The sequence below is a fragment of the Oncorhynchus clarkii genome, chromosome 2, assembly GCF_045791955.1.
Source record: "Oncorhynchus clarkii lewisi isolate Uvic-CL-2024 chromosome 2, UVic_Ocla_1.0, whole genome shotgun sequence".
NCBI lineage: Eukaryota > Metazoa > Chordata > Actinopteri > Salmoniformes > Salmonidae > Oncorhynchus > Oncorhynchus clarkii.
In genome coordinates, this window is record NC_092148.1 from 36,405,235 (window position 1) to 36,429,364 (window position 24,130).

The following is a 24,130-nucleotide window of genomic DNA, read 5'->3' on the forward strand; positions in this document are numbered from 1 at the left end:
TGACTATTGTAGAGCATAGAAAGGTTTTGTGACTAATGTTTAATGAGCAAAGGGTGAGGCGACTGGAAATACACCACATGCATACCATTTACAAACACTCACACACAGATTTTCCCATCTAGCATGGGTTTAGATATATCCTATAGGATATGTAATCGATATAACAAGGGTGTATCTGGCACCACAGCATATTGCATTCATTCTAATATACATATTCTTGACATGTCTGCTTTCCCTCAGAATTTCCTCAATATTTTCTGTAAAAGGTGGTTGTCATTGTATGTGCTTGTGTCTGTGGTGGCTACATGTGAATTTGGTTAGAAGAGGCTATATTACTAGTCACCTAAATAGAATCCCCCAAAGAGTGAAGTGTTATTTACTCTTCTATGGGATGATTATGGTTTGACCGGCAAGTCACAGGTGCTAATGTATTTCACCCTCTGTTCATTGCACTCATACTGTTAACCTGTAGAGGACACTGTGGAGTAATTTGACCTATCATTTATCAGTGAACTAATATGATTTTACAGCAGACAAGAACATATTTTCACTCATGTTTGTGGGAATAATTTTTTACAAGAAGTCAATCTTGTTCTCGTTTGCTCCCGCTCTCCTCTCTCATGTCTATTTCAAACTCACTGCTCTCTGTAACCACACTATTTTATTGACATTATTGCCACGTCTCATATATGCTTAATCCACTATACGATTAGATGTTACACTTGCTGAGGGAATCGATGAAAAGTAACTTTATATATGTCTTTGACAAGGAATTTGAGCCTTGACCCCGAAGTGTGTGGGCACATATTGTCCCATCTTAGATGTCTTGTCTAACAGTCTCAGACCTGTTCTTTATCAAGGTCTCTTCTCCCCTTTTAGTTTCTGCCATGGTTATAAGTCTGTTGCTCCTTTTATTATGTATTTGAGAGATTCGATAATCTATGAAATTGTACCAGAGTAAGACACGGATAAACTCATGTCTATTCTTATAGAAATCATAATATACAAGTGGTTTGGGTGTTAGGATGATATTAGAATGTTTTCTTCCCCCACCCAATGAATTGCATCAAAACCTCACGTTGCCAAACTTTGTGAGCCTGAAGGTCAAAGCTGAACCACTTCACAACCCCAGGCCATAACCTCTGACCTTAATCCTGAGAGCCGGTCGGAGGCCTATAAGATCTGTCACATGCTTTCTGCAAAAATATTTAGTCTGGACCCAACGTCCAGGGGAGTCACAATGATAACATGTGCATCCGCAGATCAAGACTAGGGCTGGGAAACCCATCACACCATGAGTGCGGGGGGAGGAGGAGAAGAGAGGGGGAGAGTAGAGAAATGAGGCATAGGGAGTCCCTCTTTGCTGTGATGTAACCTAAGCCGGAGGACGGCGAGGACTCATCGTGTCCACAGAGTGTCACTCCTTTCATTTGCGGAGCTTTGAATTTTAATTGAAAGATAACAAGCAGGTGCCTTCATAAGAGCCTCCCTGCTTTGTGCTGATTCGACAAAATCTCCTCAGAGTTTTGGGCCAAGAAACATAATGAGCTTTCTTCCTGTCCCATCAGCGATAACACCCACACCAAACACACACACACACACACACACACACACACACACACACACACACACACACACACACAGAGGTACATGTTTGTGTGTACACAATTCTGTCTGTTGGTTAAGCACACATGCTTCCTAATTAGTTTACATGTCACAGCAGGAGAGTGGTATTCAGCATTTGGATCTACCATTGTAAACCACTTGTAATTTAGACCTTCCTGAAACTTAATAATCAGAGGACCTCATCGGAGTCAGACACTAAAAAAGCAGGACAGTGAATACCCACTACCCAAGATATGTCAATCAGGTAATGTCCATTGAAGAAAAACTCACAAAATTAACACTTCTAAAAAAAGAAAATCTACCCCACCTTCACCTTTTGTATAACTACTAAACCCTAATATCAGGATTTTAACACCACAATGGCCACTTACATGTTTCAGAGATCTCAGCTCTTACATGCAGCTCTTACCTCAGCTCTTACATCACACTCGGATAATCAGAGAGGGGGCACATTATTGTGGCCCTGGTGGCAAAAATAGCAGTTCCCAACCTTTTTTGCACCACATACTGGGACCGGTACGACCAGAATATCAATTAGGCCTATAAGTTTAGTATAGCCGCTTAGTAATAACATTTTAGTTTAAGTAGGTCTAACTTGATGATATTATAAAAGCATGAAGTGCATATTTTTCTCTAATGATCATATAATGACAACATTGCAACTCACCATGTCGCTGAATCAGTGGGATCCTTGAGCTTGTTTCCAGGTAACAAGACGGTCCCGTCTAGGAGTGATGGGAGACAGTGACATGTTCCTTATGTCCAGTCTACTCTGTAATTTCGTTGTTTTTGCCGTCATTGCGGAAAACCCCGCTTTGCAGAGATAGGATGTTGGAAGCCACTTTATTGCAGCCACTTTATCTGCCAATTTAAAGACAGTTGTCATTCTCCCCTGAAGTGACAGATTGAGTTCGTTGAGCATGTTGAATATGTCGCACAGGTAAGCGAGTTTTTCGACTCATTCCTCGTCATTGAAATATTCTGCCAGTGGTGACTTTTTTTCTGAAAGAAATCTCTACATTGGCTCTCGTAGCTCAAACACTGGCAAGCGATCTCCCCCTAGATATCCAGGGGGGAGATCTAAGAGAAGGCGTTTGTGCTCTGCGTCCATTTCCTCACAAAGCTGCCCAAACAGATGTGAGTTAATGGCATGTGCTTTGATGTGATTGATAACTTTAATCTGTCAAAATGTTGATCGTTTATAGTTTATTCGCCGTTAGTTAGCACCACCACACAAACTGTTATTCTGGGTGTGCGCCAGCTCATGTTTTTTTAAATCAATTGATAACTTTAATAACATCATTCAATACAACTTGACATTTTTCAGCTAGCCAGTGAATGGCACAGTGCGTAGTCTCACATTCAGGTGCAACCTCTTAACCCGGGTAGTGAAACCAGACAGCCGTCCAGTCAAGGCAGCAGCCCTATCCGTGCATACGCCAACACAGAATGACCAATCCAATTTTCCTGACTTGCAATCATCCAAAGACTTGAATAGTTCTGTGGCTGTTGTGTTAGTCGGCAGGGACAGCGCACACGACATATCCTCATGCACATCATCCTAAAATATATATCGTACATAAACAAGCAGTATTGCCTTGTTGTCGACAGATTCGTCAACCTGGATAGCATACAATGGTGACTCGTTAAGCATCTCTAACAATTGTGCCTCAACGTCCTCCGCTATTTCATGATTTCGCCTAGAGACGGTGGTAGCCGAAAGAGGAACCTGTGCTATCTTTTTAGCTGCAGCCTCTCCTAAAAGTTCACGGCAAATGTCCTTAGCAGCAGGTAGAATCAACACCTCGCCAATAGTGAAATGCCTCTTGGCCTTAACAATACGGCTAGCCACTAAGTATGACGCTCTCAGTGCAGCCACGTTTGTTGATGCGGTGGCTTTCAAGACTTTCTTCTGTCCTTCTAGTTCACATTTTCTCCGCTCAAAGAATTCAACAGGTTTGTCTTTAAGTGCAGGGTGCTTGGATTCGATGTGCCGAAGCAGTTTTGAGGTCTTCATTGCCTCGTTAGATAGCTTATCTCCAGATACTACGCACAGGGGGCTTGGAGCATGCGAGTCACCTTTCGCAATAAAGAAATATTTTAGGTAGGACTCATCATATTTTCTATTGAATGAGGCTTTTTTTCAGTCTCTGGCTTTGCTGTCTCTGCATTATCGACATTGTCGTTGGGCCTCTTATCTCCCTTACCCTTTCTGAAGAAGCTCTCCAGCGACATTTGTTTGTTTTTATTCATGTTAGCTAACAGAGCTAGCTGGTACAAAGTTGGCGGGCAACACAGCTCATGCTGAACTCGCAGCGCGCATTACTCAAGTTCAAAATCTGTAAATTGTTGTGGGCGTGACAGAGATATTAGAGTGCACCAAGTTCAATGGTATTACTGCACAAATAGCCATTAATTGTATATAATTATTCTTTTATTTTACAGGAAAAAAAATAAAAAAATCATTTCCATGCGGCCTGGTAGCGAATGTGCTGCGGACCGGTAGTGGTCCGCGGCCCGGTTGTTGGGGACAGCTGGCATAAAATAATTCAAAGGTCTTACTGCACAGAGATGCTTGGGAAAATAGTCACAGCGGGGGACCAGCATGTGTGTGTTTCAGGGTAGGGGGGTGTATCTGAGCTCCATCAGCTAGAACTTGGCGTTGGTTAATCAAATCTCCCCATTCATGCAAAATTGTTGCATGCCTTCTCAAACAGCTACGACTGTATTTGCATTCGCATATCAAGTCTTCTCTTGAGTTTGTGTGTGTGTATCCCACATCTGTTGCTATGTTAGGATCAATAATTGTTTGCAAAACTAATAATTGCTTGTATTTTTGTAATGCCATTACAGGTAATAGGTAACAATGTTTCCTATGAACAGCCTACATTATAATGTGTATTATTCATTAATTGTGGAAATAAATTAAGATATGCAAGATTTCTTTATATATACAGTACCTGTCAAAAGTTTGGACAGGCCTACTCATTCAAGGGTTTTTCTTTATTTCAATATGTTCTACATTGTAGAATAATAGTGAAGACATCAAAACTATGAAATAACACATATGGAATCATGTAGTAACCAAAAAAAGTGTTAAACAAATCAAAATATATGATATATTTGAGATTCTTTAAAGTAGCCACCCTTTGCATTGATGATAGTTTTGTATACTCTTGGCATTCTCTCAACCAGCTTCATGAGGAATGATTTTCCAACAGTCTTGAAGGAGTTCCCACATATGCTGAGCACTTGTTGGCTCCCTTTCCTTCACTCGGCAGTCCAACTCATCCCAAACCATTTGAGGTCGGGTGATTGTGTAGGCCAGGTCATCTGATGCAGCACTCCATCACTCCCCATCTTGGTCAAATTGTCCTTAACCAGCCTGGAGGTGTGTTGGGTAATTGTCCTGTTGAAAAAAAAAGATAGTCCCACTAAGCACAAACCAGATGGGATGGCATATCGCTGCAGAGTGCTGTGGTAGCCATGATGGTTAAGTGTGCCTTGAATTTTAAATAAACCAGACAGTGTCACCAACAAAGCACCCCCACACTATCACACCTTCTCCTCCATGTTTCACAGTGGGAACCACACGTGCGGAGATCATCCTTTCACCTACTCTGCGTCTCACAAAGACTCGGCGGTTGGAAACAAAAATCTCAAATTTCGACTCAGACCAAAGGTCATGTTTCTTGGCCAAAGCAAGTCTCTTCTTATTGGTGTCCTTTAGTAGTGATTTCTTTGCAGCAATTTTACCATGAAATTGCTGTACAATATGTTCTTGTTGCCATCTAATGCACATTAAAATGTTATAAATCAACACTGCAGAGCTTTCCCTGTCCTCTGCTGTGCTCTGATTGTATTACTGCTGATTATATCTGGAAATGTGCATGTACACCCTGGCCCATCTACTGTTGCTAGCCTCAATTTTGATTTGTGCTCTGATATGTGCTTCACTGATTTTTATGCTCTCGTAAAAGCTTGGGTTTTCTGCACGTTAACACTAGAAGCCTATTACCTAAAATTGACATATTGAAAGTGTAGGTTCACAGCTCCAATCCAGATGTGTTGGTCATTACTGAGACCTGGTTAACAAAGAGTGTTTTGAACACTGATGTTAACCTTTCTGGTGCTAACTTTCTTTCGGCAAGACAGATCTTCCAAAGGTGGTGGAGTGACAATCTTTACCAAGGAACTCCTTCAGTGCTCGGTTGTCTCCATCAAGTCGGTCCCCAAACAATTTGATTTTCTGGGTTTACACATTGAATTTCAAATAACTCTTTGTTGACTGTTGCTGGGTGTTATCACCCAACATCAACACATTTAACAGAATGTGACTGGCACAACGGGTTTTGAATGTGGAGGATGAGGGCTGCAGTATATATCTCAGATAGGGGGGAGTGATGCCTAAGAGGGTTTTATAAATAAGCATCAACCAGTGGGTCTTGCGACGGGTATACAGAGATGACCAGTTGACAGAGGAGGATAGAGTGCAGTGATGTGACCTATAAGGGACATTGGTGGCAAATCTGATGGCCAAGTGGTAAAGAACATCTAGCCGCTCGAGAGCACCCTTACCTGCCAATCTATTAATTTTGTCTCCTTAATCTAGCATGGTACGATGGTCATCTGAATCAGGGTTAGTTTATCAGCTGGAGTGAAACAGGAGCGATTAAGATAGAGGAAACCAAGTCTAGATTTAACTTTAGCCTCTAGCTTTGATATGTGCTGAGAGAAAGATTTAGGGAGTCCCATCACTTTAGGACTTGGTCAGGTGGTTTAAGCATGTCCCAGTTTAGGTCATCTAGCAGGACAAATTCAGGAGAGCGCTTAGGGCAGGTAGGGTACAGGCCGGTGCTGATGGAGGACGATAGTACCCAGCAACAGTCATCAAAGAACTATTTGAAAGTGTAATACTTAAAACTAGCAAATCCAATTGCTTGGGGACAGACTTCGGGGAGACAACCAAGCACTGTAGGTGTTCCTTGGTAAAGATTGCCACGCCCCGTAGGGATGGTACTATAGGGATGGTGCCAGGTTTCCTCCAGACGTGATGCTTGTCATTCAGGCCAAATAGTTCAATCTTGGTTTCATCAGACCAGATAATCTTGTTTCTCATGGTCTGAGAGTATTTTAGGTGCCTTTTGGCAAACTCCAAGTGGTTGTCATGTGCTCTTTACTGAGTGGATTCCGTCTGGCCACTCTACCATAAAGGCCTGTTTGGTGGAGTGCTGCAAAGAGGGTTGTATGTCTGGAAGATTCTCCAATCTCCACAGAGGAAATCTGGAGCTCTGTCAGTGTGACCATCGGGAGAAGGGCCTTGGTCAACTCCCTGACCAAGGCCCTTCTCCCTCGATTGTTCAGTTTGGTTGCGCTACCAGCTCTAGGATCCTGTATTGGCGCTCTACAATTCCTTCGACCTCATGGCTTGGTTTTGGCTCTGACATGCACTGTCAACTGTGGGATCTTATATAGACAGGTGTGTCCCTTTCCAAATCATGTCCAATCAATCAAATTTACCACAGGTGGACTCCAATCAAGTTGAAGAAACAGCTCAAGGATGATGAATGGCAACAATGGCAGGCAGCAAACAGCTGAGCAGAAGCGAAGGCTGATTTTTGAGAGGCACCATATTTGTATAAAAATAAAAAAAATCCAGTGTCTGTACGTTTATATTGTAACGGTTTTGACTTGAGGTTATTGTTAATTGGGGTGCCAGGTAGGTTGTGCCTACCAGAGAAATATTGGTTTCTCCTTTTGGTTTGGGAGGGAATGAGTCCCATCTGGTCCTCAAGTCTACACCTATACAAAAGACTCATGTAAAAGTCAGGATGGAAATACAATTTTCATAAACCCTTAAAACATTGGAAAGAACTTCAAAAACAACTATTATTTTGCGTGGGTTGTATTATCAACATAAATCACAAACACATAACAAATAATGAGCTCTGGTTCCTCCAGAAATGTCCTGTACCTCGGGCCTAAAAAGGGTCCAGCCCGGTAAAGAAGTTCAGGGAACTCAAGTGACCTTAGTCACACAATGTTTGTCCGTTCATACCAGTGTAGGGTAAACCCAGTATCAATCATACAATCAAAATAACAATTATTTTACCATAAATCATCACGGTATACATCACACCAAAACAAAGTAAATTAAATACTGTATGAAAAAAAAGGTTGTAGTCGGTCAGTCAGACAATCCAATCCACCAACAGATCTCCAGCTGAGAAAGGCCACAAAAAACAACTGAGAGGTGTAGGTGTAGTCCACGGACGCAAAGAGTGGATTCGATCCTGGGTACACTTGCTATTAGGCTACAAAGCACACTTTTAAAGGCAACAAAACAAACGGAAGAGAGAAGACAGTTAGAGACAGTTAAGGTCGGAAGTTTACATACACCTTAGCCAAATACATTTAAACTCAGTTTTCACAATTCCTGACATTTAATCCTAGTAAATATTCCCTGTTTTAGGTCAGTTAGGATCACCACTTTATTTTAAGAATGTGAAATGTCAGAATAATAGTAGAGAGAATTATTTTTTCAGGTTTTATTTCCTGCATCACATTCCCAGTGGGTCAGAAGTTTACATACACTCAATTAGTATTTGGTAGCATTACCTTTAAAATGTTTAACTTAGGTCAAACGTTTCGGGTAGCCTTCCACAAGCTTCCACACAATAAGTTATGTGAATTTTGGCTCATCCCTCCTGACAGAGCTGATGTAACTGAGTCAGGTTTGTAGGCCTCCTTGTTCGCACACACTTTTTCAGTTCTGCCCACACATTTTCTATGGGATTGAGGTCAGGGCTTTGTGATGGCCACTCCAATACCTTGACTTTGTTGTTCTTAAGTCATTTTGCCACAACTTTGGAAGTATGCTTGGGGTCATTTTCCATTTGGAAGACCCATTTGCAACCAAGCTTTCATTTCCTGACTGATGTCTTCAGATGTTGCTTCCGTATATCCACCAAATGTTCTGTCCTCATGATGCCATCTGTTTTGTGAAGTGCACCAGTCCCTCCTGCAGCAAAGCACCACCACAACATGATGCTGCCACCCCCATGCTTCATGATTGGGAGGGTGTTCTTCAACAGTTCTATTTTTGTTTCATCAGACCGTTTCATCAGACCGGAGGACATTTCTCCAATATTCTTTGTCCCCATGTGCAATTGCAAACCGTAGTCTGTCTTTTCAATGGCGGTTTTTGAGCAGTGGCTTCTTCCTTGCTGAGCGGCCTTTCGGGTTATGTCGACTAGTTTTGCTGTGGGTATAGATACTTTTGTACCTGTTTCCTCCTGCATCTTCACAAGGTCCTTTGCTGTTGTTCTGGGATTAATTTACACTTTTCGCACCTAAGTATGTTCATCTCCTGGAGACAAAACGTGTCTCCTTCCTGAGCGGTATGACAACTGCGTGGTCCCATAGTGTTCATACTTGCGTAGTATTCTTTGTACAGATGAACGTAGTACCTTCAGGCATTTGGAAATTCCTCCCAAGGATGAACCAGACTTGTGGAGGTCAACAAATTCTTTCCTGAGGTCTTGACTGATTTCTTTTGATTTTCCCATGATGTCAAGCAAAGAGCCACTGAGTTTGAAGGTAGGCTTTGAAATATATCCACAGGTACACCTCCATGACATAATTTTCTGGAATTTTCCAAGCTGTTTAAAGGCACAGTCAACTTAGTGTATGTAAACTTCTGACCCACTGAAATTGTGATACAGTGAAATAATCTGTCTGCAAACAATTGTTGGAAAAATACTTGTGTCGTGCACAAAGTAGATGTCCTAACCAACTTGCCAAAACTATAGTTTGTTAACAAGAAATTTGTGGAGTGGTTGAAAAACGATTTAATGACTACAACCTAAGTGTATGTAAACTTCTGACTTAAACTGTATATATTTCGGACATTGCTCATCCTAACATTTATACACATGCATTTACATGTGTGTATTGTTAGATATTGCTGCACAGTTGGCGTTAGGAACACAAGCATTTCACTACATCCAAAATAAAATCTGCTAAACATGTGTATGTGACCAATAAAATCTGATTTGATTTGAAAGGTGAATTCATCTCCCAGTGTCTAGTGGAAAGCAGACTGAACCAGGTTTTCCTCTTGGATTTTGCCTGTGCTTAGCTCCATTCCGCTTATTATTTTTATCCTAAACTCCCCAGTCCTTAACTATAACAAGCAAACCATAACACGACGCAGAAGCATTTTGCTACACTCACATTAACATCTGCTAACCATGTGTATGTGACCAATACATTTTTATTTGAGCCACCACTATGCTTGAAAAAATGGAGAGTTGTAACAGACACTGGGAGTTGGGAAGCTGGTGATAAGTTTAATACAACAAAGAACATGGACCGATACAACATAGGAGTAGCATCTTGACATGAAACACAGAAATAATACTGCCTGGGCAATTAACCTAAGGGAGTGCCAGATAAAGGGGAGGTCATGGAGTCCATGAGTAGGTGCAGGTGTGCATTATGATGGTTGCCAGGGCCAGTGGACATCAAACACCGGAGGGGAGGAGCGGGAGTAGACGTGACAGCGCTGGAATCTCACATGAGCATTGCTCCACAGTTCTCCACCGCAGGAGCTTCGGTCTAGCCCGGGGTTCACGGAGGCAGGGCTGGCTGAAAACCCAGGACACACTGGAAGGGAGAGCCTGGTGGAGGAGTGACGTAACCATTTCTGGGCGTACACTGCCCATGGAAGCAGTAGGGCCCACTCCCTGCTGATTTGGAAAATGCTAGTCACATACACGGGGTGGATCAGTGACATGCTTTCGAAGTTGAGTTTAACCTGTTGCGTTGAGCAATCCCGTATCCGGGAGCGTAATTATAGCCTCAAGCTCATTACCATCATTACGTTGCGTTAACTATTCATGAAAATCGCAAATGAAATGAAATAAATATATTGGCTCACAAGCTTAGCCTTTTGTTAACAACACTGTCATCTCAGATTTTCAAAATATGCTTTTCAACCATAGCTACACAAGCATTTGTGTAAGAGTATTGATAGCTAGCATAGCATTAAGCCTAGCATTCAGCAGGCAACATTTTCACAAAAACAAGAAAAGCATTCAAATAAAATAATTTACCTTTGAAGAACTTTGGATGTTTTCAATGAGGAGACTCTCAGTTAGATAGCAAATGTTCAGTTTTTCCAAAAAGATTATTTGTGTAGGAGAAATCGCTCCGTTTTGTTCATCACGTTTGGCTAAGAAAAAACCCCGAAAATTCAGTCATTACAACGCCAAACTTTTTTCAAAATTAACTCCATAATATCGACAGAAACATGGCAAACGTTGTTTAGAATCAATCCTCAAGGTGTTTTTCACATATCTATTCGATGATAAGTCATTTGTGGCAGTTTGATTTCTCCTCTGAAGCAAATGGTAAAATACACGCAGCTGGAGATTACGCAATAATTGCAATGGAGGACACCAGACGGAGCACCTGGTAAATGTAGTCTCTTATGGTCAATCTTCCAATGATATGCCTACAAATACGTCACAATGCTGCAGACACCTTGGGGAAACGACAGAAAGTGTAGGCTCATTCCTTGCGCATTCACAGCCATATAAGGAGACATTGGAACAAAGCGCATTCAAAATCTGGGGCATTTCCTGTTTGAAATTTCATCTGTAGCATCAGTTCTGTGGCACTCACAGATAATATCTTTGCAGATTTGGAAACGTCAGAGTGTTTTCTTTCCAAAGCCAAATTATATGCATAGTCGAGCATCTTTTCGTGACAAAATATCTTGTTTAAAACGGGAAAGTTTTTTTATCAAAAAATTAAAAGAGCGCCCCCTATATCGAAGAAGTTAAGTAGGAGACGTTTGGTTAGGGGCGAGGTAGCTTGAGTGAAGTTTCGAAGATTCATATCGCAATGTTCCGTTTTCAACCAACATTTTGCAGGGTCCACTGCCCTTTTTAGTTCATCCAGCAAGGTTTCGGATATGAGCTAAATTCTCAAACCCGAATCTATCAGAGCGTGACAGGTCAAACAGTCCTCCAGGACTGTTCTAAGGTATGGCCTGTTCGAGTTTGTTTTTCTCGTCATATCCCCAACAAAATGGAGTGGGTTGGGAGAACGGAGCGGTTTGTAATCTGTGTCGATTTTCAAGACAGATAAGTCACCTACGTGACCCAGTGAGTCCTCTATCGGAATGGGAGAGGAATCATCTGTTGCAAAGCTACTTATCTTGTGCATCTCCACATCCGTATCCAAGTCTGTAGACAAAACCTGAGGGCTTGTGTCTAGAACGAGCTGTTCTTGGACAGGGATTTAAGTGGGGGCGGAGGTCATGGAAATGTTTGCGTCCTCTCGAATTGCATGAGTTTCGGCGGACTTGGTTTCCAACGATTCTACGCCTAGTCATGATGACTTATCCTTGTCCTCTTTCTCAGATTTTTTACGATGCAGTACATCTCTTACCAGAGCTTCTATATAATTTCGGTTAGCGTTTAGATCATTGTTGAACACTTTGTTGCCCTTGTTACGCTTGTTACCCTTAGGTCCTGACGATTTTGTGAGAGTTATGCGCAGGGGCATATCGGTTAGGTTGATCTCTACAGGACCTGTTAGATTGGGGATGTTCATTGTAGCTATTGTTATGGCGGTGGTTGACCCCCTTTGATCGTCATCTTTTACCGCACATGTCCCCGATGCAGCACCTTCCAATTTGAGTGATGGTTCCCGCCTAAGCTCGAAAGTCGAGGTGTCCGGGCTCTTAGCCTGGCTTGCTTTTGATGCTTCAAAAGCGGTGCTTGCAAGTTCTCGGAGGGTCGAGATTTGCAACCCAACGTGGGCAGTAGGGCCCAAGTAGTTAATGAAGTTGGGAGACATGTTTGACAGGAACAGTTGTTTAAATGGTAATAGATCTTCCATTCCGGTTTCAGTGAGCATGCCAAAGTAAGCTGAACGAAGCCAGTGATAGTAGGCTTGTGGTGTTCATTTCGAGCTTGTCTGATATTGTTAGCCAATTCTATTTTCAAAACTGTGGCAAGTGTAGCATAGTCATTTTGCACGTGTTGCTCTTGTAGACGGATGAACCTTGTCACGTGTCTGTTGGACGTTCGCTTCAAAAGGTAGAGCCTGTCTGCATTCGTAGCGGTTGGGTAGCCATCCAAGGCATCCTCTATGTCTGCTAAGAATGTCTGTGTCGTTTGGCTTTCCTGGAACGGGGTCAAAGAGGCAGAAGTTTTTGACAGTTTTGTTAAGGCGATCCCCGCCCAATGCGCTGGGAGCATCTGCACTCTCCCGTGGGGAATTGTCGGCCGAAAGGCCAAGAGGAAAAGTCAAGCTGTGGTTGTGTTGGCGAGGAGGCCCCAATTCACTGTGGGCCGAATGGACAAGAGAAAGAGGCTGAAATCTCCTGTCATCTACATTCCCTCGGTCTCTGAGCTCCGGATGTGAGCTAGGTTTCTTGGTTTGATTGTCCCGCGATAGCGCGTGACTGTTCTGGTGTTCCTCCAGATGATACCTAAGGGTGGTGTTCTGCTGCATCGCAGAGTCCACCTGGGAGTTGAGGGTGTTTATTTTAGACACGTATGTGTCGCCCTTGCTCCGCTTGGCCTCATACTTATCTGTCATGGTTTGCAGTGAGAGGTCTCGAGTGTGGAGTGAGAGATCCAGTGAAGCGATGTCCTCCTTTTGTTTAGAGCTCACATTTTCCAACTTTCTCACCTGGTTTTTCTCATCCTTCATTAAATCAGCGACTTCAATGAGTTCTGCTGTTTTGTCCTCCAACTTGGTCATTGTGTTCATTAAAACCTCTTTGGGATAGAGGGCAGCATTTTCACTTTTGGATAAATAGCGTGCCCAATTTCAACTTCCTGCTACTCATGCCAAGAATATAAGATATGCATATTATTAGTAGATTTGGATAGAAAACACTCTGAAGTATAACAGAACTTATGTAGCAGGAAAAATCCAGAGGACTAACCATTCAGATATTTTTTTTTGAGGTCACTGTCTATTCAATGAGTTTCCATTGGTGAACTGGATTTCTTAGGCACTTGTTTGCAGTTCCGCTTCCACTGGATGTCACCAGTCTTTGGAAAATGGTTGAGGTTATTCCTTTGTGAAATGAAGAAGTACGGCCATCTTGAAAGAGTGTAACACTGTTGAGAGTTGGACAAGACTAGAAAAGTAGCGTCAGTTTGTTGTTGTACTGTATTGAAAACAGATAGACCCGTCTTCAATTTGATCGATTATTAACGTTTAAAAATACCTAAAGTTGTATTACAAAAGTAGTTTAAAATGTTTTGGCAAAGTTTACAGGTAACTTTTGAGATATGTTATAGTGACGTTGCGCAAATTGGAAGCTGTTTTTTTCTGGATCAAACGCGCCAAATAAATGGACATTTTGTATATATATGGACAGAATTAATCGAACAACAGGACCATTTGTGATGTTTATGGGACATATTGGAGTGCCAACAAAAGAAGCTCGTCAAAGGTAAGGCATGATTTATATTTTATTTCTGCGTTTTGTGTAGCGCCTGCAGGGTTGAAATATAATTTATCTCTTTATTTACTGCTGTGCTATCATCAGATAATAGCTTCTTATAATTTTGAAACCTTTTTGAAATCTGACATGTTGGCTGGATTCACAACGAGTGTAGCTTTAATTGAGTATCTTGCATGTGTGATTTAATGAAAGTTTGAATTTTATAGCATTTTATTTCAATCTGGCGCTCTGCATTTTCCCTGGTAATTGGCCAAGTGGGACATTTGCGTCCCCCCTATCCCAGAAAGGTTTTAACCTTTTGTGACTAGGGGGCAGTATTTACATTTTTGGAAAAATAACGTTCCCGTAGTAAACGGGATATTTTGTCAGGACAAGATGCTAGAATATGCATATAATTGACAGCTTGGGATAGAAAACACTCTAAAGTTTCCAAAACTGTAAAAATATTGTCTGTGAGTATAACTGAACTGATATTGCAGGCGAAAGCCTGAGAAAAATCCAATCCGGAAGTGCCTCATGTTTTGAAAGCGCTGCGTTCCAATGCGTCCCTATTGAGCAGTGAATGGGCTATCAACCAGATTACTTTTCTCCGTATTCCCCAAGGTGTCTACAGCATTGTGACGTAGTTTTACGCATTTATGTTGAAGAATACCCGTAAGCGGCTACATTGCGCAACTGGTCACCTGATGGCTCCCAGAGTGATTCTCGCTTAAAATACAGAGGTAGCCATTATTCCAATTGGTCCTACTGAAAAAACAATTGTCCCGGTGAATATATTATCGAATAGATATTTGAAAAACACCTTGAGGATTGATTATAAACAACGTATGCCATGTTTCTGTCGATATTATGGAGCTAATTTGGAATATTTTTTGGCGTTTCCGGGCGATTTCTCAGCCAAACGTGAAGAACAAACGAAGCTATTTCGCCTACAAAAATAATATTTTTGGAAAAAAGGAACATTGGCTATCTAACTGGGAGTCTCGTGAGTGAAAACATCCGAAGATCATCAAAGGTAAACTATTTAATTTGATTGCTTTTCTGATTTCCGTGACCAAGTTACCTGCTGCTAGCTGGACGAAATGCTATGCTAGGCTATCGATAAACTTATACAAATGCTTGTCTAGCTTTGGCTGTAAAGCATATTTTGAAAATCTGAGATGACAGGGTGATTAACAAAAGGCTAAACTGTGTCTCAATATATTTCATTTGTGATTTTCATGAATAGGAATATTTATGTCCGTTGCGTTATGCTAATTAGTGTCAGTCGATGATTACGCTCCCTCATGCGGGATGGGCAGTCCCTAGAGGTTAAATCGTGTTTGCAGCCTCCAGCTCAAAAACCCAAACATTACGTACATTTAAATAACTGATAATCATAACAATGAGTAATCCATCAAATGAGTTTCCACCCATTTCCCCTCTAATCAATGGACCTTCACCCACGGAAAGATTGATCGCTGACCTCAGCAACGATGCAAATCCTAACTATGCCGAGGGGCTGGCATGTTAGATTTTGATGCCATAAGTGAGAAAGATGCAGACATTGCGACAGATGCTCTTCAAAATAGACCATCAGGCGGAGGCCTGGTAAATAGACCATCAGGCGGAGGAGGCCTGGTAAAGCCCTCAACTATGCCCACCAGCAGAGCTGGACAGTGCACCAGTACCTCAGTGCCCAGCAGAGGCACGAGCAGGAAGTTCGGGAGTTCAAGGCACAGGTGGAGAGAACCAGGGAGCTGGCATCGAAAGCCAAAAAGGATAAGCTACTGCTAGCCGAGGAACTGTGTGTGAGGACAGATAAATTGGAAGATCTGTCTAACACTTATAACAAAGAACGCGAACAAACTTTTGACCAAGTCCGTATTCTAAAGGAACAACTCGTTTTAGCCAAAACTAAATACGATGAAGTCCACGCAAAACTAGATGAATCTGACGAGCTAGCTAGAAACCGGGGCGAGCAACTTGATGCCCTGCAAACGGTTGTGAATGAAACCACTCAAAGCAATAATGCTCTATTCCAAAAGCTGCAGACCAAAGACGATCAGTTAATTTAACTCAGTTTGTAAATGTCAATGAATCATCAAGACTGGGTCAGTAATGTGAGTTGGTTGTTACTGAACTTGCAAAAACAGAGTTAATTGATTAAATCGATTTTAATGATAAATCTAACCTGTAAAGGTTATTTGGGAATTTGAACATTAATTCACCTGAAAGAGTTGCTAACTCTAAGTTAACGTTGAAAAGTTTAACTATGTCTCATTGGTTAGAACACATTAGTTTGCATATTATTCCAATACTCAACCTGGAAAGGTAGTGTAGCAATTTAATGTATGTATTAAATGTAATGAGCAAATGATATCCAATAAGTTGAGACTGGTTAGATATCGTACAGCATAACCTGAATTATTTAAAAATAATTACTGGTGATTAATCACCACCGGTGGTCACTGTTAACACAAGCTCAAATCGACCAGGTACCAGTGAAGGTAGAATTTAACAATGCTGTTAAATTCCCATTTTGGGTAACACGCGCCATAGTGTGTTGGCCCGTTATACTAAGTTCTAATCAATAGCCTAGAATGTGTTTTTGTGTATGTATATCTGTTATCATCATTTTAGCTTTCTAGTAAATAAATAGTCAACTAAGATTGGTGTGGTACGAACTCATTGGTGAGACCCGGGTCCGTGCATATTCCTGGATTATGCGACGTTCAGAACGAGTCTGTAGAGGTAACTGATTAATTAGCGGCTGATGTAAAATCGATATTCTGATATTCTTTGAGTTAATTTGGGAAATAGAAACTCAATAAATCTAATTTTCCCATGGTGCCCCAGGTTAATGAGTTAATAATTGCTTGATTCAGTTAATCACGCAATTAGAAACCTTTAACCACTCTCACAGAACGAGTGCAAGGAAACAGACAACAAACAGACAACAGAGACTTACACCTGAGAACGAAGGAGACGGCCATCCAAAGAACAAGGCATTGGTCAAACCTCTCCCACTAAGCGGAACTTGAGCCCAACAGAGATACCCAACAGAGATAACCGACGAAGACCTTCAACACATAAATACATGCATTACACTTCTTACGTATAGGAGCGGCAGTTCGGGACAAGGTATTAGGGCGAAACTAAGAGTAGTTTACAAATGTATCCAAGTGTTGTTTCTCTTTCTATCTCTCTCTCTTTTTAAATCTCCATCTTGTGTAACACCTGTCATATTGTGTTGGTCTGCTAGGGACCTGTTGTCATTGTATTAAGTTCTAATTAATAACCTAGGCTATTTGTGTGTGTGTGTCTTATGTTATCATTTAGCTTGTTTGTCAATAAATAATCAATTCAAATTGTGTGGTATGGAATGATTAGTGAGACCCGAGTTTGTGCAGATTTACGGATTATGCAACGTTCAGAATGAGACTGATATGAGGAAATGATTGACTGTTATGAAATTGAGATATTCTAATATATTATTGAGTTAATTTGGGAAACGGTAGCTCATTAACTTCTTGATGCTACCATCCCGTTACCGGGATAATTGTCATCAACAACCGCTGAATTGCAGAGCTCCACATTCAAATAAATTTACAAAAAATATTTATATTCATGAAATCACAAGTGCAATATAGCAAAACACAGTTTAGCTCTTTGTTAATCCACCTGTTGTGTCCGATTTTGAAAATATGCTTTACAGCGAAAGCAATCCAAGCATTTGTGTAAGTTTATCGATCACTAGACAAAACATTATGAACACCTAGCATCAAAGTAGCTTGGTCATGAAAATCAGAAAAGCAATCAAATTAATCGCTTACCTTTGATGATCTTCAGATGTTTTCAATCACTAGACTCCCAGTTACACAATAAATGTTCCTTTTGTTCCATAAAGATTATTTTTAAATCCAAAAATACCAAAATACCAACCGGCACTGTCTCATGCGACGTGATGTTATCTTTCTCGCTTATTTTTCAAAATAAAAGCCGAAACTATGTATAAAGACTGTTGACAAAGCAGAGGAAGCGATAGGAAAAGGAATCTGGTTGATATCCCTTTAAATGGAGTGAAGGCAGGCTATGGAACATGGAGCTTTCAAAATAGAAGCCCCTTCCTGGTTTGATTTCCCTCAGGTTTTCATCTGCAATATCAGTTCTGTTATACTCACAGACAATATTTTGGAAACTTTAGAGTGTTTTCTATCCTAATCTGTCAGTTATATGCATATTCTAGCATATGGGCCTGAGAAATAGGCCACTTACTTTGGGAATGTTATTTTTATAAAAAATAGTGCTGAAAGAGGTTAAATAAACTTTTTGCGTGGTGCCCCAGGTTACTAATGAGTGAATTAATAACTAAACAGCTAATTATTTGTTAAATAGCATGTCATCACTTTAATGATAGTCACGTCACGACACTGGTTAAGTGAGCAGACCCTTGGCAGGGTCGTGTTTCAGAGGACGCATGGCTCTTGACTTTCGCCTCTCCCGAGCCTGTAGGGGAGATGCAGCAATGGGACAAGACTGTAACTACCAATTGGGGAGAAAAATAGGTAAAAGTACAAAAAAATTCAATAAGTAATGACATGTTCAGCTACTTAAAACATTGGTTTGAATCTAGGTTGTGCCTTTAAAAATCCCCAAAATTATAAACTAAGGATTTTTTTTCTTTCACATCTCTCATTGACTTCTCAACCCCAAACCCTGGTCTGATCTGCCAAGTCTGCTTCGCAAAGCATTCCTGAATGTATCGAGATGTTGGGACTCTGGGTTTATAAACTATGTGATCACACTTTCTCTCCTTCAAACAGAGCAGTACAGAAATAAACAATGGACATGATTAACAGAAGTTCTCCTTCAATTGGAGATTCGCTAGGATCACCTACTCTCGGAAGGAGCTATCTAAAGCATTTGTTGGAGACAGACAGGTAGAGTGCCGAATGAGGTGAACCCCTCACCTTGCTTCAAGGTTGCCACTCTCCCACCCTATGGTTATTCTCGCTTCTCTTCCTCACAAAGAGCATTACTCTCTAGCTCTCTTCAGATTGACTGTTTCCTGCTTAACTGCTTACAAGTGAATCGTGAAGGACATCGCTGCCGAGTGTAGGTCTTCAGAAGGTTTTTGACTGGAAAGGTAAAAGGTAAAGGTAAAAATGTATTTTCTATTTTGTCAGTCTCCATTGTTAGCTAGCTTCATGGATAGCTATTGAGACATGGTTAGCCCACGCTGCAAGGCTAACTATGCTAGCTTGCTGAGAGGCAAACTAACCTTACTAGCATACCCATACCTGCAACATGGTAGCATTGGTAGCTCCCTTCTCTCAACCAGTTTATCTTACGTTAGAGTTGGAACTTGTAGAGTTAAAAGAACAAGTCCTGGACCAGTTCTCCATCAGCATTGACGTAGAGATGGAGCAGCTTCACGACCAACTCTGCTAGGTGAATAATGTTAATAATGGAAAACCCGAAGAAGTCAGATCTCCAGAGAGAAAGAAAGGAAATGGGAGGAGCATTTTCTGAAATGAAGATAGTGACAATGAGAAAATTCGAGGAGATCAAGGAAGAGATGAGAAAAGAGCTTTAAGAAATAAAGAGTTATTCAAGGAAGGATCTTCACACCACTCTCTCAAGTATTTTACCTAGTTATTCACAGATTATCTAATATTGCACTTTTGTAGCTTTTTTTAACTAGGCAAGTCAGTTAAGAACAAATTCTTATTTTCAATGGTGGGTTAACTTCCTGTTCAGGGGCAGAACAACAGATTTGTACCTTGTCAGCTTGGGGATTTGAACTTGCAACCTTTCGGTTACTAGTCCAAAACTCTAACCACTAAGCTACCCTGCCACCCCCCTTTGTCATCTATGTTTGTGTTTTATATACCTGTTCACACCTCTCCCTGTAGGCATTACAGATGCTCACCCCTTTGCTGCAACCCTTCTAATTTAATGTTCCCTGCATGCACAACCCATGTGGAATTCAGGGTCTCTGGCAGCATTTGTAACTGCCAATCTGCAGTCAAGAACGCTGAATTCATTTCAGCCTATGCTGCCCTTCAGTCCCTTGACTGTTTGGCCCTGATGGAGACATGGATCACCCAAGAGAACACTGCTACTCCAGCTGCTCTTTCTTCGTCAGACTATGTTTTCTCTCATAGTCCTTTCTCACCTGTCCATCTCCTCATTTGATTTCCATGATTTGATTTCCATTGTCACTTGTCCACTCAAACTTAACATTATTGTCATCTATAGCCCATCAGGGGCTCTTGGAAAGTTCCTCAATGAGCTTGACACCTTGATAAACTCATTTCCTGACAATGGCTCACCGACTTCAACCTCCCGACGTTTGCCTTCAATTAATTTCTTTCCAACTTTTGACCTCACCCTTTCCCAGTCCCTCCAACTCACAAGGCAGGCAATATGCTTGACCTCATCTTTACTAGAGGCTGCTAGCCTACTAATCTCACTGCAAACCCCTCCAAGTTTCTGATTACTACTTTGTTTATTTTTCTGTCTCCCTTTCCTCCAACCCTAAGCACTCAGTCCCCACCCAGATGCACCGTGGTAATATCTCTCTCTCTCTCTCTCTCTCTCTCTCTCTTTTCTCTCTCTCTCTCTCTCTCTCTCTCTCTCTCTCTCTCTCTCTTTTATTTTACCCCTTTTTCTCCCTAATTTTGTGGTATCCAATTGTTGTAGTAGCTATCTTGTCTCATTGCTACAACTCCCGTACGGGCTCGGGAGAGACGAAGGTTGAATGTCATGCGTCCTCCGATACACAACCCAACCAGCCATACTGCTTCTTAACACAGCGCTCATCCAACCCGGAAGCCAGCTGCACCAATGTGTCGGAGGCTACACCGTGCACCTGGCAACCTTGGCTAGCGCGCACTGCGCCCGGCCCGCCACAGGACGCTAGGCCAATTGTGCGTCGCCCCACGGACCTCCCGGTCGCGGCCGGTTACGACAGAGCCTGGGCGCAAACCCAGGGACTCTGATGGCACAGCTGGCGCAGCAGTACAGCGCCCTTAACCACTGCGCCACCCGGGAGGCCCCTGCTAAATCTTTCTCCCTTCTGTCTCCTGATTCTGCTTCTTCGACCTTACTCTCCTCCCTGTCCCCTTTCCTCCCGGCTGGCTCGGCCCTCCCCTCCTGCTCCGTGGCTTAATGACTCATTGCAAGCTTACAGAACAGGGCTGCGGGCAGCTGAGCGAAAATGGAGCAAAACTAAACTTCTGGAGGACCTCTGTATCCGCTACTAAAGCCACTTTCTACCAAGCTTCTGCCTCTAACCCTCTGAAACTATTTTCCAACTCCTCTCTCCTTAATCTCCTCCCCCTCCTCCATCTCTGCGGACGACTTTGTCACCCACTTTGAAAAAAAGGTTGAAGACATCCCCTACTCATTCACTCAGCCTATTGAATCCACTGGTCTCACTCACACAGAACTACCCCACGCCTTGACCTTTTTCTCCCCTCTCTCTCCAGATGACATCCTGCGACTAGTGAGGTCTGGCCACCCGAAAACCTGCACGCTCGACCCCATCCCCTCCTCCCTTCTCCAGACCATCTCTAGAGACCTTTTCCCATTCCTCACTTCCCTCATCAACTCATCCCTGACCACTGCCGTCATCCCCTCTGACATGAAAGTGGCTCAAGTTGCTCCCCTCCTCAAGAAACCAACACTCGTCTCATCTGACGTCAAAAACTATAGACCTGTATCCCCTCTTTCTTTTCTTTCCAAAACACTTGAGCGTGCTGTCTCTGATCAACTTTCTTGTTATCTCTCTCAGAACGATCTTCTTGACCCTAACCAGTCAGGCTTCAAGATGGGTCACTCAACTGAGACTGCTCTTCTTTGTGGGGTTCTCCGCACCGCCAAAGCTGACTCTCTCTCCTCTGTTCTCATCCTCCTAGATCTACTGCTGCCTTTGACACCATGAAACATCAAATCCTCCTTTCCACCCTCTCAGGGCTGGGCATCGCAGGCTCACTCTCGGATTGCATCCTATCTGGCAGGCCACTCCTACCAGGTGATGTAGAGACCATCTGTTCACTTCACGTTCTCTCACTACTGGTGTCCCCCAGGGCTCAGTTCTAGGCCCTCTCCTCTTCTCTCTATACACAACTCCATCATATCCTCTCTCCTATCATTGATATGCAGATGACACTGAACTACTTTTCTCCTTCCACCCTTCTGACACCCAGGTGGCGACAAGCATCTCTGCTTGCCTGGCAGATATCTCAACTTTGATGTTGGCCTATTACCTGAAGCTCAACCTCGACAAGATGGAATTGCTCATCCTCCAGGGGAAGGCCTGCCTGCTCAAAGACCTCTCCATCACGGTTGACAACTTCACAGTTTCACCCTACCAGAGTGCAAAGAACCTTGGCGAGACCCTGGACAACACCCTGTCGTTCTCTGCAAACATCAAGGCAGTGACCCGTTCTTGCAGGGTTATGCTCTACAACATCCATAGAGTACAACCCTACCTCACACAAGATGTGGCGCATGTCCTAATCCAGGCTCTTGTCCTTTCCCGTCTGGACTACTGCAACTCGCTGTTGGCTGGGCTTCCCGCTTGTGCCTTCAAACCCCTGCAACTTATCCAGAACGCAGCAGCCCTCCTGGTTTTCAACCTTTCCAAGTTCTCTCATGTCACCCCGCTCCTCCACACACCCCACTGGCTTCCAGTTGAAGTTTGCATCCACTACAAGACCATGGTGCTTACCTACAGAACAGCAAGAGGAACTGCCCCTCCCTACCTTCAGGCTATGCTCAAACCCTAAACCCCAACCCTAGTACTCTGTTCTGCCACCTCAGGTCTCTTGGCCCTCCCTCCCCTACGGGAGGGCAGCTCCCGCTCAGCCCAGTCCAAGCTCTTCTCTGTCCTGGCACCCCAATGGTGGAACCAGCTTACCCCTGAAGCTGGGACAGCAGAGTCTCTGCCCATCTTCCAAAAACATCTGAAACCCTACCTCTTCAAACAGTATCTTAAATAACCCTCCTCGCCTTGGGCCCTAGCAATTGCACTTGACCCCCACTTCGAGGTCTGACTCTACTGACAGCTATGTTATTGAGGAATGTACTTTCTGTGACTGTGATATGTGATTGTCCCACCTAGCTATCTTAAGATGAATGCACTAACTGTAAGTCGCTCTGGATAAGAGCATCTGCTAAATGACTACAATGTAAATGTAACGGAGTAGCACAGTATGAGTCATAATACACATAAAACCTAGTGGCCAAACAAGGAAATGGTTCCAATTATTTTTACACCATACATTTTTCCAATAAGGGATTTTAGAAACACTTCAAATAAGGGCTGTGTTTTGTGTAGGCTTACCATGGCATGACGTTTTGATAACCGTGTAAATCTCTCTAGGACAAGGTGACTTTTATCAATATATTTGCCTGTACTTACCCCCCCGCCAAAATGAAATGCTTATTAGCTGCTAATGTGGCCATCAGAAATATCGACAAATTCCATGATTATCTGGGCGAGACTGCCGAATCGAGGCAAAGGCAAGAATCTCTGGATTAACTATCTAATGTTAGCTAAATGTAGTAATGAAATGGACAATTCTATGAACTGTCTTAGGAAAGTTTTAAATCGACACAATACCTGTAAAGGTGTCAGCTAGCGATGCCGTGCAGGAGTTTGCAGGGATTTGTAGTCTTGCATGATGTCTACTTTGATGCTAATTAGCATTTTTGAATCTGAGGGTAAATAGAGCCGAATATATTGATTAAAGTAAACTTGTCGGAGAGAGATTTAAATGGTTATCAAAATGTCACACCAGGGTAAGCCTACACGAAACACAGCCCTTACTCTATGTGTTTCTAAAATTCCATATGGGAAAAATGTATGGTGGAAAAATGATTGGAACCATTTTGCTGTTTGACTGCTAGGTTTTATGGGTATTATGACACTTGCACTGTGGGGCTCTATGCAAGTGGTGGATTAAATCACTAGTTGTAGGCTATATTATCACATGCAGTCATAAGGAAGCATTTTGC

The 24,130-nt window shown here is 42.4% G+C and overlaps 1 pseudogene; it reads left to right on the plus strand.

Annotated features, from left to right (window-relative positions):
- Positions 1-15,612: 15,612 nt before the first annotated feature.
- On the plus strand, positions 15,613-23,112 carry LOC139377327 (uncharacterized; annotated as a pseudogene).
- The last annotated feature ends 1,018 nt before the right edge of the window (positions 23,113-24,130 follow it).